Consider the following 19,045-nt stretch of genomic DNA (forward strand, 5'->3'; position numbering starts at 1 on the left):
TGTGATGTTCCTCGCAAAGTTGGTTTTTGCACCTGGGCCTGGTGAAGTTGAATGGAGTTGAACACATGCAAACAAATGCTTTTGTTCTTGGGGACAAAGCTGCTCGCTCGCTCTGGACTCGTACTCAAACACAGTCTGCTATTGTTTCCCCTTCGTCGCTTCTTGTCACTCTTCATGTCAAAGTTTAATTAGGACAACGAGCTTTCACAGGCTCATTTCTCACTTCAGCAACTTTCTAACACTTCATAATGAGAGAGAGAGACTCAAAAGGGGTTGAGCGAAAGGAGGGAGAGACCCAGAGAGAGAGAGGGACAGAGGGACAGAGAGAGAGGAAGAGATATGTGTGTGTGTAGGGGTGGGGTGGGGGGGTGAAACAGGAAAGGAAAGGCCTCAGCAGGATAAGTCAGGGAAAACAATATGAAATGCAAAGCACGGGCCCAGACTCATGCAAATAAGCTGGAACTTGCTCTGGAAGTGATGCGTTGATTTCTAAAACAATTTGAGGGATTATCAGGCGGTGAGAAATCCAACGCTGCGTGCTTTCTTTCCACTTGGCCGTTTGACCATAAACACTCCGCTGACCTGCGGATCACATGACAGCCGACCTGAACACACCAGCAGGGTGGACGCCTAGGTGAGCTGCCGCTACTGGATGGTGCATTTTTCTTGTAAAAAAGTGAATATTCAATTATCTAGATGACTGTGGGTGAGGAGCACGTCCTGCCGTGGGAAAGTGGAGCCAGGTGACCTCGTCCTCCAGGCTTGGCTGCCCAGGCTAATTGGCGCTGCACACCTTCTAATGAAGGTCAAGTCTCCTCCCATCAGCAGGCTTCAAGGCCAATTAGAATCACTACCCAGACAGCTAATTGCAGCATTGTGTCTTTTGTTGAGAACTTGTTATTGGTTAAATACCATTTAACAGAAAAAACACAGAGTCATTTAATGTTCATTTCAGCTGGAATTTCCAATTCAGGAGACTGTAATGATATAAGAGATAAACTAAGATTAAACTTTAATGATCCCTGGGTCCTATAAATAGCAAATAGTAATAGGATACAGCAAAGAAAAATGGAATATATGCTAGAACAGAGCGAATGAGGGGTATTAAACATAATGCAACCGGCAATTCAAACATGTTGAGAACAGATTGAGTGGAAACATATGAATGGCAGTGTGAAGAAATATGAATTACAGCATGTGTGAGCATTATGCAGAAGCATATGCATGCATTATGAGCATGTAGGCTATTATGAGTGTGGAAAAAGTAGAAAATATCAAGATATATGCAATATATACATATATACATGGAAAATGTGCAACATATTCACATTAGCAGCTGTAGGCTACAGAAGGCCATAAGTACAGAAAGTGTATAGGTGTGCAGACTTGCTTTGTAAAAAAAAAAATTCATATTATAAAAATATATTTTATTTACAGATGCAGATAACTTAAGTAGACAACATGCAACATGCAGTTTTTCATATGTGCATAACTAGCTGTTCACCTTATCAAAAACACCAGATGGAGGAACCATGTACACAAAAAGTGCAAAGTGCTAAGGTTTTGCTTTTAACGTTTCACGGTTGTTTGGTAGAGGAGAAAGTGGCCACATGTAGACACTAATTATAATTTTGAAGTAATAATCCACAAGATCCTTGTTTTTTTTATGTTGTCTCCATCTTTGGTGCTCAGCGCTCATTGCTGTGTGTGTGTTTCTGCACTGCACTTCCCACAGATCACCTGTCAATCAAACAGTGTGTCCAGTACTGTGACGTCTTTTCCTTTGGATTTTCTGTTGCTGCAGTTTGAGTTTCTCTTTTCTTTGTCTGTTCAGTCATGGTGGAACTACCCAGTTCTTCTTCTATTTATTTCCTTTGCCTCCTTTTTTTCCCTATTTATTCGCTTCCTGTGCACCAGAGGATTTTTCCCAGGAAAGAGCTACCAGACACCGGCTTATTAAAACAGACAATGTAAAAGCATACAAAAAAAATACTGTAGGTTGAATCACTATTGTGTTATATCAATCAGAGATAGAGAGTAGCAAACACACATTTATATGAAAATGTCATGGATTATTACTTTAAAGTTGAAGGTCTACACCTTTCAACAGATTGTATTCAGTATACCCTTCCCTGCCTTGCTTGAAGCTGGTCAAAGACAAGACTGTTGGACTGCCATAATGTAATAACATGGAGAGATCTGTCCACTTGTACAACTAGTAGGAAATAAACTGTAAGCAATAGACTCAGGGGAATACAGACATAGGGAGGAGAGAGAGAGGACAACAACTAAAATCCCTAACGAGGTCCTGCAACAAACACACACACACACACACACACACACACACACACAGTGCCGTTGCAGTACTGTACTTGTGAAGACATTTCTTTGACTTTCACTTCTTATAACACCTTGTAGCAACTGATAATATAATAACATCCAGATAATGTAAAAACTTGTCAAAATGTGATAAAGCATCTCTCGAAATGAGCCAAAAATGTAATAAAACCCGTCAATGTAAAAAATTGCCAGATTATGTCATAACATATTCAGACTAGTATTTTAATAATTACCATTAATAATGAATAGTGTAATAATTATACCCCTTAGAATGTAATAATTGGCTGTTAATATGATAATGTATTAGAGAGAAAAAAATATGACAGTATCTGGTTTTATTACATTGTTGACTCATTTAGAGGGATGTTTCATTTAACTTTGACAAGTTATTACATTATCCAGCAGTTATGACATTATCAGTTGCTACATGTCTAACTCTAACCTTGACCATAACTAATATATAGCTAAACTTAAAGCTGCAATAGGCAGCTTCACACATCGGCGCCCCCAAATGGCAGGAAGAGGTAACTATTTGAATTTTGAGAACTTCAATACCCAGAAACCCTGTAATGTGATGTCAGTAAACTGCACACAGCACGCTCATGTTTACCAACCGTTTGCTTAAAGGAAACCAAAGGGACGAGAAAGGAAAAGATCTAATGTTGGTGAGTCCAGCTTTCTCTGGCGGGTCTCAGTCTCAGTCTCCAGACTTTCTGCCGTCTTGGACTTGTCTTGGTCTCGTGTGTCACTGCTGGATGTTGACTCTACTTTTTCCTGCCTATCTAAAAATATAAAAATAATGCATTAATGCATTAATTAGTTGGATGTTGAAGAGTTTAGTACAGAGCTCCTGCATTTGAATCGCTGTTCCTAATTATATTTAAATAATATAATAATATTTCATTTAAAGAAATGTTTATTGTCTATTTCGGTCTTGGTCTTGAATAGGACTCAGTTTGCTCTGGTCTTGGTCTTGAATTGGTTAGACCCGCTTTGGACCCGGCCTTGAGTTGAACTTGACTAAACTTGGTTTTGGAATTGACTCCACTAAGGTGGTTTTGGCTACATCCCTGATAGGACGGGTGTATTTTTACATAAAAATGTTGGCCAGTGCAGCTTTAAACTTAAAGTGATTTCCCACGCTTGTCTGTTCTTTCGGACACACTGCTGCCTTCACACACGCACGCACGCACAGAAAAAAACAAAGAAAGAAAGAAAGAAAAAGAAAGAGGGCGACATGGAGAGAATAATTCAGAGAAAGAGAAGGATGGGGAGATTGAGAGAAAGAGAGAAAAAGAGAACGAGCGAGAGGGAGGGAGGGAGAGGCAGGACCACTGAGATAACTCTGTCCAGGTGTTCAGGCCCAAACAAAGGCTCTTTTCAGGCCCTGATGAGATCGCAGCGCTCCTCCGCTTGTTGCAAAATATACAGGACAGGAAAAAAAGAGAGGGGAGAACTCAGGCGGACGCTTATATTCTGTTACAATACCAAAATATGGACGAGGGGAAAGCCTACCCAATTAAATGAGCCTCCTTGCTGGGAGACTATTAGCTGGAACAGAAGAGAGCCGAGGTCCTAACTGCGATCCAAGGCCGAGGAAACGATAAGCGCGATGTGTTCCACTACACTTCACAATCAGTGTTGTTTGTCAGGAGATTTCTCAAGGATCAAGGCTAATAAAATAAGTTCAGATGAAACTTGAAACTTGAAAGATTGGATCGTTGCAGAGGCAAACAGTAACAGGATACAGTAGAGAAAAATAGAATAGAAATATGAATAGAGCAAATGGGGAGTATTAAACATAACGCAACTGACAAATTTTATATTAAGTAGAATGGGTTGAACGAAAAATATGAAAGCAACTTCAGCTACTCTTGGAGAAAGAGTAGCTGAAAAAAAACGTCTTTCTACCTTTTTCTAGTTTTTGCACCTTGGCTGTAAGGCAGGGGAGTGACCGTTTAGATTTTTCTTGTGAAGAAACACAGAATAAAAATATGTTCAATGTGAAAATATACCCGAAAAATGAGTGTGTGTGATGGATCTCCACCTCCTGCTGTGTGTATACGCGTTAATGAACCATTTTACAGCATTCAAACAAGACAGAGGATGCAGGGCTTTGTTGGCGGTACTACAGAACACACCGTGTTTATGCGTGTGTGTGTGTGTGTGTGTGTGTGTGTGTGTGTGCCTGATCAGAAATGGTTCACTGCACAAATAAAGCCCTTACTGAAACCCAGAGAGACGTTTTCATCCCCTGGGATAAGGTATACGACTCAATGAATGGGTGAGAGTTGCTTGGTCCCTCTATCCCAGTAGGCATTGGATGGACAGCAACATCAAGCCAAAGAAGCACCACATTTTCATAATATGATATTATGGCAAATAAACAATTCAGATGTAAACAGCTTTGGAAACTGTTTTGAACTGATATCAGAAAGATATTTAGGTCCTTATGTCACAAAACGATGCAGGCAGCAGCCATGGACGTCGTCTCAACTTTCCTTCTGGCTCTATACTTACGCTGGTTTTCAGCGTCGGTGCAGGCCGCCGCATCAACATCTATTCACCGTCTGAATGTTTGCTGGGATCGGCTTGCAGTCGGCTATCTGTCTGCCTGACGGCCCTCTGTCATCCCTCCTTCCCTAAGCTGATAGAAGTGAGATCTCAGCCTTTTGATGTCAGGAAGAGAGTCTTACCCGCGGCCGATTCTCACCAATTCACAGCGGTCCAGCCACTTATCCAGCCGGTTAAAGGGAGTGAGAGGGCGCTTTGTGTTTTAAGATCAGAGCAATTTGCAAGTGCATTGACGAACAGCGTCATACAAAAGGAGCTTAGATATAGAATCTCTCATCACTGTTTCTAATGGCCGCTAGATTAACTTTCCTACCTGATGACATCTCTTCCACTTGACTGCACAGCTAGGGAAGAAAGTGGACGTCCTGAATGCTTTGGAAATGAGTATCAGAGGGAAATCATATTTTTCGATTGAAGCTGTTGATAGTTGATATTTTCTGATATTCAATGTCTTTAAATTTGACTATTTTCAAAACTAAACACTAAAACGCTCCATTGAAAGTCAGACTAATGAAATTCTTTTATCTGGGTTAGCAGAATGGTGCAATGAGACGCGTTACTCCCTAAAGTTTCGGGAAAGTCTGATCAGTGTGTGTCGTGACGGACTGAGGCGGATCCACAGTCCCTCCCTCGCAGAAAAATGTGAATATGGAGATGAACGGTGTCATCCGAACACTTAAAGCCTCAGAAACCGGCCTTTAAACTGCTCAGCCTATTAGTTTACCCTATTAGTCATGTTCATATCTCGCAATTCATAGCAGTCAGCAATTCAGCTGTGAGACCACTGAATGTAACATCACAGGCTCTGTAGACATGATTTTACTGTCTAAATACGCATCCGTGATGAAACGGGAATCCCCAGCAGACGAGTTAGTCATCTGTTATTTCATAACACACTTTGCTGAGAACCACATGACCCTGCGGACCCTGAGAGGATCACACACACACATACACACACACACACACACACACAAAAAAAAAAGTGTGAAACAGAAAACAGTCACTAATATTTTCCTCACTCCGACTGTTCAATTCCCAACATGGCGATACACTATTTCACTTTTCGGCCCCAATATGCTGTCTATGTGTTTGCTGCGTGTGTCCGGCGGTGTTGGGCTGTTCGGGTGCAAGGCGGCCTGGCAGATAGTGTGTCACGGTGCGAGTACACCCGCGTCCCCGCTCAGGACCGAAGAATGTCGCCGTATTGTGAGCGGATGCAAGGCTCCTTGTCAAAAGCTCCACTCTAATGTGCAGGATTGAATGACTGAGCAATGTTTACATCTCCCTTTTGGCCTGGGTGGAGGGGGTGGTGGGAGTGTGTGTGTGTGTGGGGGGGGTACCGGGGAGAAGAGAAGGACTGTTCGGCTCTGTTCACCTGTTCAAGCCTCCGTGCTCGACTCCCAGTTGATACTTGTATGTCTTATCAGATTTTTTTGGATGACTGTTCCTATCTATTCTAGGATGTAACTCATATGCGATACCAGTATGAACTGGCAGTGATGTGGAAAAGACACGCATGTGCAGGGTAACAATAACAAAACAGGTCACATCCGTTTTTGTTTCCAACACCTTTGGGTTACAGTATCTGCCTTCTGGTTCAAAGACATGCAAGTCAGGTGAATTGGACACTCTGAATTGCCCATAGATGTGAGTGGGAGTGTCTGTCTATGTGTTTGCTGCTACTGTGACGGACTGGTGACCTGTCCAGGGTGTTTCCCTGCCTTCTGCCCAATGCATGCTGGGATTGGCTCCAGACCCCCTATAGTGACCCTGAATTGGACTAAGCAGTTATGGAAAATGAATCAATGAATATCTGCCTTCTAGAATTGGCTGAATTGAGGCATCTCCCCAAATACTATTGCCGTGTCTCATTTTCTGGCTCAGTTGTCTCACGTGAATGACTTAAGCTTTACTTGTTGTCATGGCAACGCTGACAGATTCCGGTTTGAGTGTTAAAATTCAAGTTGCACGTTGGTCTCATGGGTTAAGATCAGGGTTAGAAAAGGGTTGGATTTGAAAAAATGTGTCTTTTTTCTGTTTACACTGATTAGAAAACACCAGATCTGCGTCACATGTGAGGGAAAAAAAATCAGATTTGGGCCATTTTCAGCTGCAGTGTGAACGGAGCCATAGTGACAGACACTTTTGCTGGATTTAGTAGGACACTGAAACACTTCAGCTGGTGTTATTAAGATGACAAGGACGCATTTGTCATCTGTAATTATTACCCCCAAAAGCATAAAGTGAGTGAATCATATCTTTGAGAGGAAAATCACAGACATAATGAGTCATTTGTGTCTTATTATCAGATGAAACCCAAACTTGCGTTAAGAGTTTTCTTTCTTTGGATCATGTACAATATTGTCGGTCAGGGAATTATGTGGGCAGGCTATCGCGTTTCCTTCTCTGGGATGCTTTGTCAGTGTTCGCCCTCATCACAGAGTTACGACCCACACACACACAGACAGAGGGATCCTGAGGTTTTCTGCCTGTCAGGCCTTCCTATCACTTGGCATTTATAGATCTTATACCTGTCTAAACATTCCTCTAATTGAAACCACCACATGTGTCACACAAGGATTACAGTGACACAAGAAAGATGGAGGTTGCTGACGCTGTGAAAAAGTATACACAAGCCTAATAAAACGAATGCAAATGGAGCAATCGCAGAAAGTAGCCAAACCAAATCTGTGGTTTGCGATGCAGCCAGATAAAGCCAAACAGGTGGAATATCTGGTCATGGCATAATTATGAAAGCTGAAACCTGCTATCTGAAGCCAGCACTATTACAGTTTGTACATGGATCTGACATCAATGGTTTTGATATGCGGCAGGCATCAATCAGCCTGGAAAAAAACACCACAACTTTTACTTCAGCAATTCTTCATCAAAGCTCAGGGTCAAATCAGCCACATACTAGTGAAGACCGGCTATTTTATGGGAAATAAAAAAAACTGTGGTTTCTGAGACTGCCATATCTGTAGCGCATTATATGGGAACTCAACAGAATTTTGACATAATTATCTCATAATTCTGACAGAAGATCTCACAATTCTGAGACATTTATGTCAGATTCTATGATAACTATCTCATAATAATGAGATAATTATGATGATCTAAATAAATCCGTGAGAACATGATGATGTGGTTTGGTAGAGGACCTCCAACATGGCCGCCAGCGGGTGTGTTATGTCACCTGAATATGGTAGAAGAAGATGGTTATGGTAGATTTGTGTCTTTAATAGCACTTTACTGTTGCTTAATTGCACATGCACATGCCCCTATGCGTGGACACACACAAACACACACACACACACACACACACACATAAGCACACACACACACACACACACACACACACACACAATCGCCCACACCTGGGACTCTGGGTTTCTGTGCTGAGAAACGCAATGCTTTAATGGCACAGCCACAGAGGACATATCAACTGTTCTCCCCTTCCATTCAGATTCTCAGAGGCTACCAGACATACACAGTTCCAGTGGAACTATTTTGGATACATGTCGAATCAATACGCTCTATTGTCTGGAAAGCCCGACCGGCTCTCTGAGAGACTCCCACAGCATCTAGGATGGCTGGCCCGCTCGCCTGCACTGTTCAGGGAAGCATGAGTGGATCCTGGATTACTGCACACAGTGTGGTCTGTCTGGACAGACGCTGAAAGTCAGCCATCTCTCTATCTCTCTCTCTCTGTTTCTCTATCTATCTATCTATCTATCTATCTATCTATCTATCTATCTCCCTCTCTCTCACTCGCTCGCTCTCACACTCCATTGCCCTCTCTTTTTGACTTTCACCACTCAGTCTCTCCCATTTCCTTCCTTGCCTATCACCCACCTGCTTTCTGCCTCCCTCTTGTTTCTTTCTCACACTTCCTTCAGCTTTTTATGCTATACTACTACTACTACTACTACTACTACTTCTGCTACTACTACTAATAATAATACATAGATAGATAGAATGACTCATTCTGCTCCTTCACAATCAGAGCTAGGATTTTTGTATAGCCTAGCTTTAAATGGTGTATTACTGTAAAATGTATAGTTTAGTGTCTTATAGGGTTTTTGAAGGCCGATACCAATAATTTGGACTGAAGCTGCTGATAGCCGATATTTTGTGCCAATATTCCACATACTTCAATTTGACCATTTGACCAAAATTACAAAAATTACAAAAATTACAAGTAGTCAGTGTTTCTCCCATAATTTTATTCTTGTCAGGGGAGAAAAACCTCTGACAAAAGCAGTTACACCATCATGGGACACTAAAACTAGACTTTGAACAGCCAATAGGAGCCTCTTGTTGTTAATCTAGACCTTGGAACAGCCAATAGAAACCTCCTGTTTTAATGTATACTTTGGAACAGCCAATAGGAACCTCTCATTTTTAATCTAGATTTTGGAACAGCCAATAGGAACCTCTCATTTGTAATCTAGACTTTGGAACAGCCAATAGGAATCTGTTGTTTGTAATCTATATTTTGGAACAGCCAATAGGAACCTCTCATTTGTAATCTAGACTTTGGAACAGCCAATAGGAATCTGTTGTTTGTAATCTATATTTTGGAACAGCCAATAGGAACCTATTGTTTTTAATCTAGATTTTGGAACAGCCAACAGGAACCTCTTGTTTTTTATCTAGACTTTGGAACAGCAAATAGGAACCTGTTGTTTTTTAATCTAGATTTTGGAACAGCCAATAGGAACATCTTGTTTTTAATCTAGACTTTGGAACGGCCAATAGGAACCTCTCGTTTTTAATCTAGATTTTGGAACAGCCAATAGGAACATTTCGTTTTTAATCTAGACTTTGGAACAGCCAATAGGAACATCTTGGTTTTAATCTAGATTTTGGAACAGCCAATAGGAATCTGTTGTTTGTAATCTAGACTTTGGAACGGCCAATAGGAACGTCTTGTTTTTAATCTAGACTTTGGAACGGCCAATAGGAACCTCTCGTTTTTAATCTAGACTTTGGAACGGCCAATAGGAACCTCTCGTTTTTAATCTAGATTTTGGAACGGCCAATAGGAACATCTTGTTTTTAATCTAGATTTGGGAACGGCCAATAGGAACATCTCGTTTTTAATCTAGATTTGGGAACGGCCAATAGGAACCTCTCGTTTTTAATCTAGATTGTGGAACGGCCAATAGGAACCTCTCGCTTTTAATCTAGATTTTGGAACGGCCAATAGGAACCTCTCGTTTTTAATCTAGATTTGGGAACGGCCAATAGGAACCTCTCGTTTTTAATCTAGATTTGGGAACGGCCAATAGGAACCTCTCGTTTTTAATCTAGGCTGTGGAACAGCCAATAGAAACCCGTCAGGTTCCGACACAAAAAGGTATGTGATGAAGTTTGGTGCTTTAAAAGGTATCAGTAAAATCTTCAAATGAATGTTGAAACTAAAAAGGTAACCAATGGCAGTCTTCCATCCACCCTTGCTCTCTCTCTCCCGGTGTTCGCTTCATTTTCCCCTCTTTCTCCTTCCTCACTCGCTCTCTCGCTCGCTGGTCAACACAGGCTGGACTGTGCTGCCCCCCCATGGGAGCCTGTTCTCCCCTGGTCCCCGTAAAGCCGAGGCTTTTGTAAGAGACGATCAAATTATAATGTCACTGGATATTTAGTCAGCCTTTTTCCACCAGACAAAACACAAGTCATTTGTGTGGAGGAGAGCAATCAAGCACATTCACTTTTCTGTGAAGGAATGCAGCGGCTGCAAATTGAGAGGCAGGGGTGGAAATTAGGGCTGCAGCTATCGATTATTTTAGTAATCGAGTATTCTACCGATTATTCCATCGATTAATCGAGTAATCGGATAAGAAATACTTTTGCTTTATTAAAGAGCAATAGTAAATATACAAAAGAGAAAAGCTGTCCGCACAAAGCTGTCCATACGACACTTTGATTTACTGAAAACGAGGTGAAATAATAATTATTATTGATATTTATTACTAGGCCTAAATATCATACAAGTTCATAAGACTGGCTAATGTACATTTATTTACTATGTTGAAGGGTTGCCCTACACCTGCTGACCCTACTCACTGCAATCAAACTAAACTGAATATACCTGCTGTATTGGACTGGTGCATTTTAGGCTCCAATTGCTACTTACACCACCTGATATTTTGCTTTCTGGGGTATTTTATGCATCACTGTGAGGGGAGTAGGTGTGTGTGTGTGTGTGTGTGTGTGTGTGTGTGTGTGTGTGTGTGGGGGGGGGTGTATGTGTGTGACTATCATAATAATAACATGAATGAAGCTCAGGCTTTCACAAATTGACTGCAGCATTTTATTTTCTGTGGTTATTTTCTTGAGCAAAACTTAGCTAACTTAGGGACATCATAACTAGCCACCATATTGATTTACGTTCTTAACTAGCCATTACATATAGCCATAATTAACGTGCATTCTTTACTAGCCTTCATCTCATCCCGTTTTAGTATTAAGTGCTGACTGCGCCCACCCGGCCAGTTTCGGCGTACGCCGGTAGCAATTACAAGTGGACCCTATCCTACAGTCCCTGCTCTCAGCGGAGGGAGGGAGCTACGCTGTGTGTGGGAAGCGCTGTGACCGTCAGACCTCTCTGGATTAGACAAGCAAGTAGTGAAAACCGGCATCAGCCGAACCAATTTATTGCCAAATGCTTTGGGATTCAACACATTAACATTGCTTCCCATGGTCAGAAAAAGTCGGCAGATTTGTCGCTAGTCGCTTTTGAGAAATAAAGTCGCCAGGGGGGTCTGAAAAGTCGCTAAGTCTAGCGACAAAGTCGCCAAGTTGGCAACACTGGATCCGAAACTTTGGACACTTTCTGTCGTTTTCTCTGGCCTGTCTCTTCTCTTCGCCCCTCGCTATTTTCTCTCTCTTTCTCCAGCGCGTTGTGCAACAGTAATAATCATCCGTGCGAAACACTGAGTGTGTATATAGTTATATGGATTAAACGAAGCTTCGATGCAAAGAATTTGCATCGATGATTTTTAGTAATCGAGTTACTCGAGTTTCTCGAGGAATCGTTTCAGCCCTAGTGGAAATAGGACAAAAATATCCTACTCAAGCAGAAGTACTGTTTCTTTACAAAATTTTTACTTGAAGCTACACTAAGCGATTTTTTCTGACCACTAGAGGGTGACAGAAACCGCAACACATTTTGTAAACACTACTGGGCGATGGAAGCCCTTAAGGACAAACCGTGCATAAAGGCTAATGGCTAAAATAAACCTACAGAGAAATATCCCCGGTTACCAGTCTCACTTTGCCAGATTTTTCTCCTGCTGAAGGTTACATGTCCCACAATGACAAGTGAAGAGGCAGGTAGCAAGTTTACCGACTTTGACGACAAGCTTTAGAAAAGAGGTGAAAACAACAACACAGCTGGTCCGCGTGTGTGGCTATTTGTTTATATCATTACGTCTCACGGAAATCTCCACGTAGCACACGTTAGTTTCAGGATTGGTTACAGGGTCTGAAATCGCCTACTGCCTATACCATAGCCTACAATTTACAACTGCACTTGTGTCTACTCCTCGAGAGACTTGAGTTAATATGAATTGCTAGATGACCTACAATATTTGATGTTCAACACCAGCAGGTAGACTTTGTCTGTGACCCAATGTTAAATAATAAATAAAAAATAAAAAATGTTGAATTGCAAAATCTATGTGATTTGGTTATTAATATGTCAGGGGAGGTATAGATTAGAAGCAATTTTGAAAATACTGGAATGCTGTGCTGTGATGCATCATTCCTGCAAAATTCATCAAAATCAGATCAGTGGTATCTGATCATGGTGATGGACGGATGAGCAAATAAAGGAATGAACAGAAGGAAACCAATCCATAGTCCTTCCCTCGATTTAAACGTGGGGGACAACAATAACAATCTTCAAAATAATCCCCAAAAACAACAAGTACACAAAAGAGCTACTCACAACAGCAACAAGAGTAACTGTAATTTGTTACTTCCGCCTGTGTCTACAGAGGAAGAGAGGACAAAAGAACGAGTGAACCAAGAGCTCTCCATGTGCACAAGGTACAGAGACAAAGATGAGAACGGCAAAAGAAAAAAAACTTTCTATTTTTAATTAGAATCACATGTGAGGCATTGGTACACCAAATAAACTGTAGATACATGGTGAGTAAACCCATTTCAATCAGGAAGCCTGCTCAGGTTCGAGCATATGCCACTTGAAACTACTATGCTGATTTCTCTGTTTGCTTCTCCTTTACAAGCAGGCTGTTGTTCAGTGCCTTTAGGTGGATGAACAGGTTCCTGTGGTCAAGTGGCAAAGTTAAAATTGGGTCTGCCTGGGACAGAAATGTCAAGCAACCCCTTCTTCTACGCTGTATTGAAACTATCTTCTGTTTATGCACAAGGGTCATTCAGCCCTTTGTTCTGGTCCCCATTTAGAAAGGTCTTATAGTGCTTTTTATAAACCATTCCACACAACATAAATGCATCAGTGACTTTTTTCTGAGGCAAAGAGGGCAACAGCAAGATAATAAAATCTTAACATAAAATGGACCGGAGTACCCTTTTAAGTGTTTTATTTACATACTTGTACAGTTACGTGAAGTTGCATTTAAGATAAACAACTGAGCAAAACAACCCTATCAACCAGGGAACCTGTTTACTGCATGTGAAAATGAATATGTAACCCTTGTGGAAAGTTAAAACTTTGGCATTGCCAATCATCTGTGTGTATATCTTCATTCAGATGCCAACTGTCACTTTAGGAAGCCAAGATAAATGAAAAGCATCTCATCAATCAGCATCTAAGGCAGTAAATAAGTGCTTTGACATTTGAAAACACATGACACAGCAGACACAGCTGTAAGTTATCTTCATCACTGTGTGCATATGGCAGACAGCCTGTGTATATAATTTGATCTCCCAAGGCAGTCGCTGAAAGAAAAATAAACAAAATTCAACCAATTTACTTATCAATCAGAGAAGTGTTAAAATGTCAAGTGCTTCCCAAGAAATAAAAGAAGTGCAGACACCATAATATCCATAATTAAAATAATAATTTATTTGTCACAGTCTGCTCTACTGCTATTATTTTGCAGACCCTGCATACATGCTGTTGGTCATATAGTTCATACTTCTCATTATTTTAGTTGTACTTAATGCTGCAGCCACTGCACCTAACTGGTGGTCAATCTCTTGATTGCTTTTACCGTCACTTGTGAATAAGACCCCAAGATACCTGAGCTCCTCCACTTGGGGCAGTTGCTCACCCCTCACCTGAATGGGACAGGCCACATGTCTCTGGGATAGAATCATGGTCTCAGACTTAGAGGTGCTGACCCTCATCTCAAACCACTCCGATACACATTGGAGATCACAGTCTGATGATAAGGACTATAGGCCATAAGGACAACATCATCTGCATACATCTGAAGAAATGTATTTGACCTGCTGCTACCTCTTTGCTGAAACAGGACTTCTCCATGCCAACTAGGCCCGAATGGTTCCCTCACCGCTGGTGTCCACCACTGGGGTCTTGGGTTGCCACCATGACAAGCACTGACCACCTTTTGGCCATGGCTCCTAGCAGCTGCTTCCAAGACAGAGGCTTTGAACAGGGTCCATTCCGATTCCATGTCCCCAACTTCCTCTGGGATACAGAAGAAGCTTGTTTGGAAGTGGGAGTTGAATCATTCAGAACAGACTCCTCCACCAGATGTTCCCAGCACACCCTCACTACATGTTTGGATCTACCAGGTCTGGCATGAAATCAAGCTCAATCAAGCTTTAGGGTGGGCAAGTCCAGGAAAGGCACTAGCCGTCACTGCAGCCTGCCTATAGCAAATCTGCAATGTTACCATAGCGCCAATGTTTAAAGCTGAAGTGACGGCGTTACAGACAGACAGGCAGCTCTTTAGCTCACTGACAGAAGTAGCTAGCTAACGTAAACAGCACCAACAGCAGCAGTACGAACCAACCTCATTCAAAAACCAAATGTGTTGATTTTTTGCAAATGTATCACTACCCACTCTGGAAAAGAAACCCCCAAAAAAATGACTAAGAAAAAAGACCAAGGGTGTTTGTTGAGAGCTGGAAAACCGGTAGGGACTGGCTATATACAGATAAACTCACTCTGTTGTGTTCAGCGCCTGCTGTACACAGAACACCACAGCTGCCAAGAAGTGACCCATGGAAACTGTAACACCCAATTTCAAACTAGAAACAATAAAATATCATGAGGACAATAAAATATAATGAGAACAAACAAACAAATTTTAATGCATGATTTGCCTTGTTAAACCTAACTTGTTCCACCCTTGTGCATATGTGTTAACAACAGTCAGAAATTTTCTCTCCATATAGTTGCATTAAGGCAACCCCCTTATCCACCTGCAGACCCCCCCCAATAATTCAACATCTAATTGGCACTTTTAAAGCCACCAGCTCTGGCTCCTTTGGCCCCAGAGAAGTTCCATTTAACGTTCCTAGAGCCAGTTACATTATTGAACAAAACAACTGTATACTCAAACTTTGGAGTTTAAAGCTGGAGTCTGGGACTTTTTTCCAGTAATAAATATTTTATCCATCTGGACTGTGGAGTCAGGTTACACACCAATTGGCAATATTACCATGTTTGGAGGTGCTCTCCATAGACCGCTATTGAAATGTTTGACTGGGTAGGACGAAAGTCTACCAACTATACAGCTAACATTAGCCAACACTGGTTAGGTTAGCTGTGCTGGGTAGCCCAGTGCCGCTACTAGTTAGCATACTAGCCGACCCAAAGAGCTTACACTAAAAATGATTTTACCAACCTGACTGATATGCTAGCGGTACATGCTGTTGGCTGCTGTTACTGTCAAGTCGCAATATTTACACCATCATAAGTGATGTTATTGTCTAATTTCATTCCAAAAGTTACAATCATTGAAAGTCAAATTACCTGGTGTGGGGAACAGTTGGTGAGCTGACGGCACGAGCGACACTGCTGCTACACCTTCTTTGATAATCTAATTGACAATATAATACTTCAGTGGTTGTTTGGTTGTAGTCTGAACATTATTTCAAATACCTTTCGCTGCCAGAGGGGGAGACAAAGCGGGGAAATCGGGGAAATCCTGGATTTCAGCTTTAAGACTTCAAAATGATGTACAGATAAAGGAAAACAAGTGAGGAATACAGAACCTATTTGAAAAATCAAGGAGGACCTTCAGTTAAAAGGGGAAAAATGGAGTTCAGGTGCAGCTCAGGTATTTTCTTAATTGACTTGATTGAGTCTGTATAGTTAATTATTCTATGTGAGAGTCTGACCTTTCTGTTACACTATGTCATTAATGTCTTATGAGTGCAGCTCAGAGGCAATCACACATCTGTGTCCTCTGCCCAAGAGGCCCTTGGTAATGTGAGCTGTCCTGCCTCCTGCCTCCTGGGCTGCTGCTGCACCTGATTCTCACTGAGCACTTTGTAGTGCACAATGACAGACAGACAGACAGACAGACAGACAGACAGACAGACAGACAGACAGACAGATAGATAGATAGATAGATAGATAGATAGATAGATAGATAGATAGATAGATAGATAGATAGATAGATAGATAGACAGACAGATAGACAGATAGACAGATAGATAGATAGATAGATAGATAGACAGACAGACAGATAGATAGATAGACAGGCTGGGTCAGACAGGACTGGACAGGGAGAGTCTCAGGATGCCAGCATGAGGGAATTCCTGTATTGGCCTCTCAGTCGCTCCGTTCTGCCTCAGTGGCCTGTGCATCTGGCAACAAGGTGAGCTGCTTTCACCACAAAATGAAGTCTTGATAAAATGGTGCAGCTAACAGCTGGTTATGGTAACAGGGGAGCGAAGGCCATCAGAAAGAGAGTCTTTGTTTCCCGTGTGTTCGGCGCGGGGCAGCCGAACGTCACACCGCTGACCCCTGATACTGGCTTGTCTCCTGGACTGAGCAATAAGATAAAGAGTCCCTTGAGAAAGCCCAGTGGAAATGGGCCAATGGCAGCTCCTGGAATGCCTTCTCATTTCCTGGAAGACGAATATGTTTCATTCATCTCACAACAATAATGCACACCCCTGAGTGCATCTGAAATGAGGCAATCTCAGACCATTTTGTTCACAGCAAATTTGCAAGACAAACATTACACCGGATGCCTAGTTTGAATAAGTGCTTATTGAGTTTTGAAGTCCTCCGTGTTGTTTTAAAAGAATACCGGTGGAAATAGTTTCCACATTGTCGATTTAGTATTCACTGAGACAATATCTTGCCAAACTGGAAGCTAAACAAAAGGGAGGTTCTTAGATCATTTTCATGATCTAAGAACAGCATAATAAACATCACGTATTCTCTTCCTCCTCTTGGTTTCGGCTGCCTTCCAGCTCCTACGCGGGCCTCCTCTAGATCGCATATTGTATTTCTCCTAAAGCTTGTAATCAAATTAACTTAATAGACAAACTAAAGGGCCAAATCAAGTGAAAACCAACTCCGGTGAAATTAATTCAAGACATCGGAGTGAATTAGAAAACAAGGCGATGTCCGCAATTGCAGATACAAATTTGGAAAAATGTCAGAAATTTAGAAATGTTGTGTGTTTTACTTGTGTGATGTTTTGAGACTTTGAGGGACAAACTATGATGGAAAAGAAGGAATGTGAACGAAGGAATGTGAAGGAAAAGAAGATGTGGCCTTTTCTATATTGTACCAACACTCCGATATTGTACCAAGAATTCCAACCCAAACTTATGGTAATTTAACAGTAGAGATACATCGGCTGACTATATTGTTCTGATCTGGCCTGAGAAGACGAACTCCACTTTTCACACTGCATTACCATGTAACTATAAGTCCGTATTTTGCATAAATCCATCACGGGATATGCCTGCACATATCTTATCTATTCATTTTCCTCTTCCCATGGGCAGCCAGGTAGGAGTGGTGACTAGTGGCAGAAGTATCAGGTAGGAAAGGAGGCTGACTTGTAGGGAGAGGAAGAAGTATTTTTATATTTTTAGACAGGACACAGAGCAGCACAGACTCCTGACAAAGCTGCTATTGTTCCTACTGTCTGAAGGCTTGCTGGGCCACAGAGGGATGGCATTGTTTTATCATGTAATGCTACCAGTGATCTGTTCAACGATAGCACCCTATGTTTGGTAAAGTAAGACATAAATATATCACAGCCACTATTAGGTCACCTCAGCTCAGCGCGGTGTTTGACTGAGCCCTGGCGAGAACAAATGGAGGCGAAAGCAGAAACCACCTCTTTTAAGAGAGCATTCCAGGGAAAAAAAAGAGAGAAAGGGGAAATGAAGAAAGAAGAGGAAAAAATGCCTGTTGTAAAACGATACGTGGCTCAGGAGATGAGGTTGACAAAATGCCAATTTCTGATTTTTTTGTTGTTGCTTTTTCTGGGTGCACAATCAAATACGCGAGAATTAAAAACCTAACAGCCTCTCCAAGCACCAGCATGCACACACACGCACACACCTTATCCTCTGAAACATAGAGCCTGGCTTTGTGTCAGCGTGAGTGGGACGGCCTGACCTGAACAGGCTCGGCGGTGATGACTATCAGACAGGAGACTTATAGTTTCCACACAGCCTGGAAGCAGACAGGAAGAGATGGTGTATCACAGCACAACACACACGGATGACTTTCCACATCCTATTTGAGTACTCCCTAAACACTAGCAGATATCATTTTGTTCTGATAAACTGCAAACACACAACTGTGGGAACAGTGTGATGTGAGTGTGTGAAAAGTTTCATTCCAAACTGAGATAAGACATTTTTCTTTTTTTTTTTTTGGAGATGAAGAGAAATCGCTCTTTTCTCCCCCCTGCACAAGGAGGTCAAAGGTCAGTGTCAGCTACTGAACAGCACCTCTGGGATTCAGTGTCATTTATTTCCAGGGTGTCATTCATAAAAATGTTTGTTTCATCTTTTGAGACAAAGAAAACGAAAAAAAAAAAAAAAAAAAGATAAAATTTACTGTTTCAGAAAGTTGGACAAAATTCATATTAACTACCAATTTGGACAAGATAACTTGTATAAACCCCAAATTTGACCTACTATAAGAACATTAGAAACTTATGAACTATCTAGATCCTTCCCTACTGTTTCT

This window comes from Centroberyx gerrardi, chromosome 1, assembly GCF_048128805.1.
Source record: "Centroberyx gerrardi isolate f3 chromosome 1, fCenGer3.hap1.cur.20231027, whole genome shotgun sequence".
Lineage (NCBI taxonomy): Eukaryota > Metazoa > Chordata > Actinopteri > Beryciformes > Berycidae > Centroberyx > Centroberyx gerrardi.